Source organism: Schistocerca gregaria, chromosome 2 (genome assembly GCF_023897955.1).
Source record: "Schistocerca gregaria isolate iqSchGreg1 chromosome 2, iqSchGreg1.2, whole genome shotgun sequence".
In the NCBI taxonomy this organism is placed as follows: Eukaryota; Metazoa; Arthropoda; class Insecta; order Orthoptera; family Acrididae; genus Schistocerca; species Schistocerca gregaria.
The window spans coordinates 39019657-39027158 of NC_064921.1; the positions used below are offsets into that span (position 1 = coordinate 39019657).

The 7502-nt window shown below is 43.8% G+C and overlaps 1 non-coding gene across 1 annotated transcript; it reads left to right on the plus strand.

Annotated features, from left to right (window-relative positions):
* The first annotated feature begins 1673 nt into the window (after window positions 1-1673).
* LOC126337499 (U6 spliceosomal RNA) lies at window positions 1674-1780 on the plus strand. The gene has a single exon (XR_007565076.1). It is a non-coding gene; the product is annotated as a U6 spliceosomal RNA (small nuclear RNA).
* Window positions 1781-7502: the final 5722 nt, after the last annotated feature.

Here is a 7502-nt window from a genome sequence, read left to right on the forward strand (position 1 = left end):
GAGAGGGGAAGAGAAACAGGGAGAGAAGCTATCGATTTCCCTACTATATGTTTGCTGAATGGAATGAAGAGTTCATATCACTCACCCACCAAATACAAATAGTTTTCGTAGTCTTCCTATAGATATAAGTTTAGATCTAACAGCAATAACCTTGTTTTGCATTGTTGCAAAACTCTGGCATCTAAGAAGGTTTGGTTGTTTCTATTAATTTATTTGTACTGAGAGTATGTCCTCGATACATATTATTCCATTTTCAGGGAGCCCATCATGTAGGCTCAGCTATGCTACAAAACGTTTCGTTTATTTTATTTTATTTTATATTTTTACATATTATTCCATTTTCAGGGAGCCCATCATGTAGGCTCAGCTATGCTACAAAACGTTTCGTTTTTGTTTTATTTTATTAACTATACAGCGACGATCTACGTCAGTGGATTAAAAGAGCCAGACACATGGTTTTCTTGGTTAAACTCATTATTCTTTGTACATGTGGCCGTTTGAGCTGAAATTTTCGGGTTATAATGGGTCACAACTATGAAAAAAGTCTTACAGTTTACGACACGGCCCTGAGAGCCTCCCAACATTTAACGTTATTTAACCTCACAAAAGAGATTCCTCCGATTGTCACAAAAAGAGGGCTAGGTGTAAAGCGTGATAGAGTTTTTTTTTTCTTTGCCAACGACTTAAGATCCAAAGTACGAGACGCCATTGTCAATGACTGCAAAAAAAAGTTAGTAATTTGAAGGGAGATCCGCGGAAAAGCAAGAACAAACACCAGTACTTTCGCCAAGGCGCATGTTCGGCAGAACTAGCTGTCGGATAATTTTAAATCCGCGCAATGAAACACTAACGCAAATCGGCCATCACATCCCAGTCGCCTCAGCGACTGCATGACAGCGCGTGCTTCAACAGTGTGTGTGGGAGAGGGCTGCAGCAACGGCATCTGTAACACATGTCTGTCTGTCAACATCTTCGACTGCAAAGTGCGTCCCTGAAGCGAGTGCCTTTCTCGATCTTTCTGCAGCAACTGTATTCTGACTTTACTGTACAAAACTTATCTTGCTCTGCCATCATCAGAACATTGTCGCCCAATCGCAGCAGGCTCATGACTTCTGGTCAGTAATAATTTTTTATACACGAGTTGAACAATTTCCTACTCTCGCAGATGTCACAGTTGACAAATAAAGTTCAGTGCCGAGAAAAAGGCAGAACTTCTGCCCCAGCCACGGCCACCGTAGAGCTAGGCACGAGAGCTCGACTCTTCTAGCAATTACTGTGAGCCCGTCACGGACCCCTTACCCGACTGGAACAAACATTCCTGCTCGGCACAGCACTGATGGACGGCAAGCCGCACCTTCTCGAGCTCCACATTTTCACATCTTATCTAGGTGAAAGAGATGCCCTTTCATTCCTCGCACAATGCAGATTTTACGGTACGCAGCCCCGTCTCTTCGGCGTTCCTACGGTGTGGACGTGGTAGATTCCTACCCGACGTTCCGTGTCTGCGACTTTCGGCACCGAACGACTTTACGACACTCCTGTTCTCCTAAGTTAACTTCCCTCTCCTGAGCCAGCTAAAAAAGGCCGTGAGTCTCCAGAAATAATAAGTCTCCCTCACCGTATTGACAGGAAAAGCGACGAAGAAGTATATTGGCCCCCGGTAGCTGAGTGGCGTACTTGCTTCGGCAGTACATATACTAAAATTGGAACGATACAGAGAATATTAGCATGGTCCCTGCGCAAGGATGACACGAAAAATCGCGAGGCGTTCCACTTTTTTTTCGGTCAGAGAGCCGGTTGGCCTCTGTAATAAAAAACTGAGTGGAAGGATCAATCACCGAACTTGAACAAGATATCTTGCGATGTCCGCAACGACCAAACACAACGATCAGTAACGGAAAAAAAGAGTGGTCAGCGCGACAGACTGTCAATCCAAAGGGCCTGTGTTCGAATCCCGGCTGGGTCGGAGATTTTCTCCGCTTAGGGACTGGGTGTTGTGTTGTCCTAACCATCATCATTTCATCCCCATCGACGCGCAAGTCGCCGAAGTGGCGTCAAATCGAAAGACTTGCACCACGCGAGAGGTCTACCCGACGGGAGGCCCTCGTCACACGACATTTCATTTTTACTGCAGTGACTGGCACTAGTGTTTTCAGTTTTTGTGCAGCATTAAGAAAACGGCTCTACCGACTGTTGCAATCTGCAATTAAGTTTAAAAAAAAACCCTAATGAAATAGGAGAAATACCAGTCCAGCAGTGGAAAACAACTCTGGTAAATTAAACAGAAACGTTAAATAAATATATGGAAGTTGAGTAACAAACACAAGGTTATGGAATCTTCACGGGTTATCTGCCGAGTGGCGTCGTCTTCTAGTCGCAACGTTTCAATGGATTGCGTATCCATGATCTTCGCCTGAAGATGATGAATACGCGATCCATTGAAACGTTACGACTAGAAAGAAGACGACGCCACTCGACAGATAACCCGTGAAGATTTCATAGCTGAAATACGCTGAGAAAACCTGCAATCGCATAAAACACAAAGTTTTTATGGATGAACATTGTCAGCTAACATGGAATGAACACACAAAGATACTGACAAAAAGTGTGTCATCAGCATGTTACGCTCTTAGTGTTTTAGTATCAGTTTGTAACAGACAATCACTTGTGGTGACATACTATACCAGTGTGAACGTGTTACATAACTGATGCATTCTCCCACCGACTAATAAGTATGTTATGATGATTACGGGAAATAAAAGTGACTGCAAGAATTAAGCCAATATCTCTTGTCTAAAACTTTCCTCTAGCCTGGTGATGGTGTGAATGTTGCAGTTACACATTTTGCTGGTTCACGACACACCGAGAGGACCTTGTGCAGAATTTTCGAGTTTTGCATGCCGACCTACTTCGGCCAAGCACAGTTCTAAGCGATGTATTTTTCTGCGACTGCGAGCTTCCTGGAACACAGTGGAACGAAAGCCTGGTAATAAGTGTGATCTTTATTTGCTCGTGGAAGCAGATGCAGTGTGGGGACATCTGCGTCGCGCAGTGCGAACAGCCTCGCGTCCACAAAACGACAGGAACATCTGACAACTTCAAGAGCGGCAGGGAGGATATTGGCTGTAGTTAACATTTCCACTCCGTTGTTTAAAAATCGAATACGTTGAAAGGCAGCCAATTGGCTGTTATACCACTATTACAACGTGGGAAGATAGTTTGTTAAGAGCGTTTAGCGAAGACTTTTCATTATATAATGAACCTAGCCTCTCGGAACTTTCACAGGTTAACGGAAATGTTCGATTCCGTTTAAATTTGGACGAGACTTGGGTTAATTTTCCTACTTAAATTATATATTTCTCATCTGTATATATTTTTGACCATATTTAATTGCTAAGAAACTATTTTTGCGATTATATGCTTTTACGATTCATTTGAATCCATTTCGTAATATCGCCCGCATCTCGTGGTCGTGCGGTAGCGTTCTCGCTTCCCACGCCCGGGTTCCCGGGTTCGATTCCCGGCGGGGTTAGGGATTTTCTCTGCCTCGTGATGGCTGGGTGTTGTGTGATGTCCTTAGGTTAGTTAGGTTTAAGTAGTTCTAAGTTCTAGGGGACTGATGACCATAGCTGTTAGGTCCCATAGTGCTCAGAGCCATTTGAACCGTTTCGTAATATCCATCTTATACCATGAAAATTAGTAATCAAATTTATCAAGCTAAATGATGAAAAACAAATGTACAGTACATGTAATTTGTTATGCTTCAGTTTTCATGCAAACAAAATTTCTGTCTTCGTTTATATTTTTTCTAATTTTACTACCATTACTGAAATCGTTGAGTACAGTATGTAAACAAAAGTCAGACACAGTAAACGACCTTCGGGAATTCAATGTACAAGCAAGCACTATAATAGCTCTTCTCATTCGGCTGCCACCTTGCTAAAGATGGCGTCCATCTCAGCTAGCGGCCTGCATAGAAATCTTACAGTTGTGGCGGCCCTTAACAGGGATCCAAGGGCTGACTTGTATTGCCACGCATACCTGCATAGATTGTAATGCTACGAAGACATGAAATGCGTCAAGTGCAAATAGGAGTAAAGTCGCAGACAAATTAAACTATGGGCTGTCTAACACAGTAGACGAAATATGTTCAACCGTCGAATTATTATAAATTCAATGTTTCGTGTAATAACCAGTATCGAATTTTGACTTAGTTAATCGAAAGTGCAACCAGGTGTTATTGTTCTAAGATTAGTTGTGAACTTGTGCAAAGTTTTTTGAGCGTATCGTAGTTATCCGTGGTTTCTTTTCAGTCAGTTAGAGGCTAGTCTACATTTCATTCCTTCGCTAAGAAGCTCACGTATAAGATAACGCTTACGCTCAATTCCCGACATGACAAAGGTGGTAAGGGGAGCCTGTAGTGTTACTAAGATGAACTAGGGCTCTCTTATTTCTGCCTCTTTTGCAACACCGTAATCACAGCTATGAATGTCTATTTGGTATATAGCATGTACTAATTGTTCAAAGGTGAGCCGGCCGCGGTGGTCTAGCGGTTCTAGGCGCTCAGTCCGGAGCCGCGCGACTGCTACGGTCGCAGGTTCGAATCGTGCCTCGGACATTGATATGTGTGATGTCCTTAGGTTAGTTAGGTTCAAGTAGTTCTAAGTTCTAGGGGACTGATGACCATAGATGGTAAGTCCCATAGTGCTCAGAGCCATTTGAACCATTTTTTTGTTCAAAGGTGAGAGTGAGGTTCTCGTTTTGTGATTTTCCGTGTTTCATGGTGCACAGACCGACACAGTCGAATGTAGTCCGTCCAATGGAAATCGCAGGCGATCTGTGGAGCTGTCTGTTGGATGAACGTGCACGGGGATACTGCAGCGCAAGAAAACAGACTTTAAATGACTAGGATACCGTTGAAAAGTCTTCTTTAATTGTTAAAATATCAAATGTATTAACCGATTTCATTAGTTACTCTCTTGGCTGTGAGTTGATGCTTAGTCAACGTTCTGTCTTTGTGATAAAGTACTTGAAGTTTTAACACAAGTTTGTTAAACCATTATATTTGCGTTTACTGGAACACAAGAGAATTGAAACGCGATGGACATTTTTGGTAAATTATGTACATACTTCTAATTATTAGAGAGGAAGACGCTGACAGGGACAGTATAAAAGTGGTCCGCCAGTTAACCCCTTGAACACCACCATCTATTTGTTAATTTTGCGTTAAAGCACCAATGCCTTTCGCATGAAACAACCGATGCTATGCAAGACAGAGACATCTAGTGATACACTGAAATATTTCTACGAATATAGTGCATTGTACCAGTCACAAAGTTCAAAGCAACATTCGGCGTGGAGATGGTGCTACGTGACAGTAGGAGACTGTGAGGCGTGGTTTTTGTATAGTGATGACTGACATATAGTATATCTCGAGTCACTGTTACTTACATTTGAGTTTGTACTACTGCTTTAATGAGTGGTTTCGAAATCAAACCACTGGGCTAGTATGTACTTCAATTTTAGGTCCATTTTTGCTTGTTATTTAGGACTATAATTTGTTTTGGGCATTATGAGTTCATGGATGTTTAGAGATGTGGGAATTTGTCTAGTAAAAATGCGATATTGCTTTCGAATATATCACTCATGAGTGGCTGAAAAATGTAGGCCTGCGCGTGTACCAGTGGTTACAAACGACCTTTTACTTTTACCAATTTCTTCTTGCATTCGTTGTTTATTACGATAATAACGGTTTATTTTGTGAAAAATTTTAATATTATATCTCAAAGTGAAAACACCTCCTTAGAACAATAGATTATTTACTTTCTGGCGATTTCTTCTTTCATTTGTTGCTCATTATGATACTAATACAGATGTACTAACAGAGAGAAAGTTAGATATCTTGGGATTATGCGAAACGAATTGGAAGGGAAAAGGTGAGAAGAATTTGTGAGGAGGACGAAAACTGAACTGGAGTGGGAATAACAGATTTGGAAGAAATGGTGTGGTAGTGATGGTGAATAAGAATGTACAAAGCTGTATTGAAAGTGTGAGATATATATCAGACAGGATCATAATCTTAAACCTGGGATACCAAAAAGAAACACTAAAAGTTATCTAGATTTGTACACCTCAAGTAGGATGTAGCGGAGAAGTGAAGATAGAATTTGAAAATGAGTTAGAGAACCATACAGAGAGTGCTTATATACTGATGGGAGATTTTAATTCACAGGTAGGCAAAGACAGAAAGGGATACGTGTTGTAACGGCGACCGGAACGGTCGCGGGGTTGAAGTGATGGGAAGCGCGTCGGGACCCGCGGAGCGGTCCGCGAACAGCAACACAACGGGAGAGGACAACAACCAGATCGAAACAACGGAGACACAAGAAAACCTAACAACGACGTCCGTTCGTACACAGAACAAGAAAGTAAATAACATGTCAAAGACGAGGCACGGACGTACGCAAGGTTAGACTGGCTGGCTGAGCTTTTTTTATCCTTTATTGTTATTTTCACACCTGATACAGCTGGGCCAGCAGCGGCATACTACGCCGCTCTTCGGCCACAGACAAGACTAATGATACAAAAGGAGCAATCGCAGAACAGACATGGTTGATATACAATCGTAGAATCGTAGACATACAAAATAAAACACGCAGAGCCGTTCACGGGCGCAGTGACGAAAATAAAAATGTTCAGAAACGTGGACGACAGAGATGACACACGCGAACGTTGGAGCACAAACACTGGAACACGAACACGACGGCACACACAAACACTAGGCGACGATCTCCGACGCGCGAAAGTTCACTAAACGTGTACTAGTCCGGGGTCCTGCCAGAAAGGGGAGAGGAGGGAGAGGGGAAAGTAGATGCCAGTGGCAGGAGAGATGGAAGGGGGAGGAAATAAGGTAAGGGGGTTAGGGGAGACCCAGGGGAGAGAAGGAAGAGAGGGTGCCCTTGGAAAAAAACACAGGGGGTGGATGGGGAGGATCAAAGTTGGTAGGAGGGGTAGATGGAGGGCAGGAGGGCATCATCAGGCAGGGGGAGTTGGTGGAAGCCACCTTGGGCGAGGGTATGGAGAGTGGAGAGAGGGAGAGCAGATGGGATGTGTGAATGCAGGCGCGGCAGCGGCCAGGGGTGGGAGAGGATGGGAGAGACGGGAGGGTGAGGGGGATCAAGTTTGTGGGAGGTCTAGAGCAGGCTGTTCCAGCTCGTCGGTTCCGTCGTGAGCCGCGGAGCGCTCCCTGCTCCAGGGAGCCGTGTCGCTCGCTGTGACCATTCAAGTGCGCCGCCACGCCGGCACGTGGCACGGCTGGCTGAGGCAGGCGGCAAGGCAAGCGTTTAGATGTGCCAGCTACGTCTTACAAGATCGACATCCCCATACTTTAGCTGCTAAGACGTGGTGACATGCTACACCAGGAAATACCATGTTCAGGAAATAAATAAAGACTGCAAGCTCAGCATGTGCGGTGCTTTAATCAAGCGCTAGCGAAAATGCAA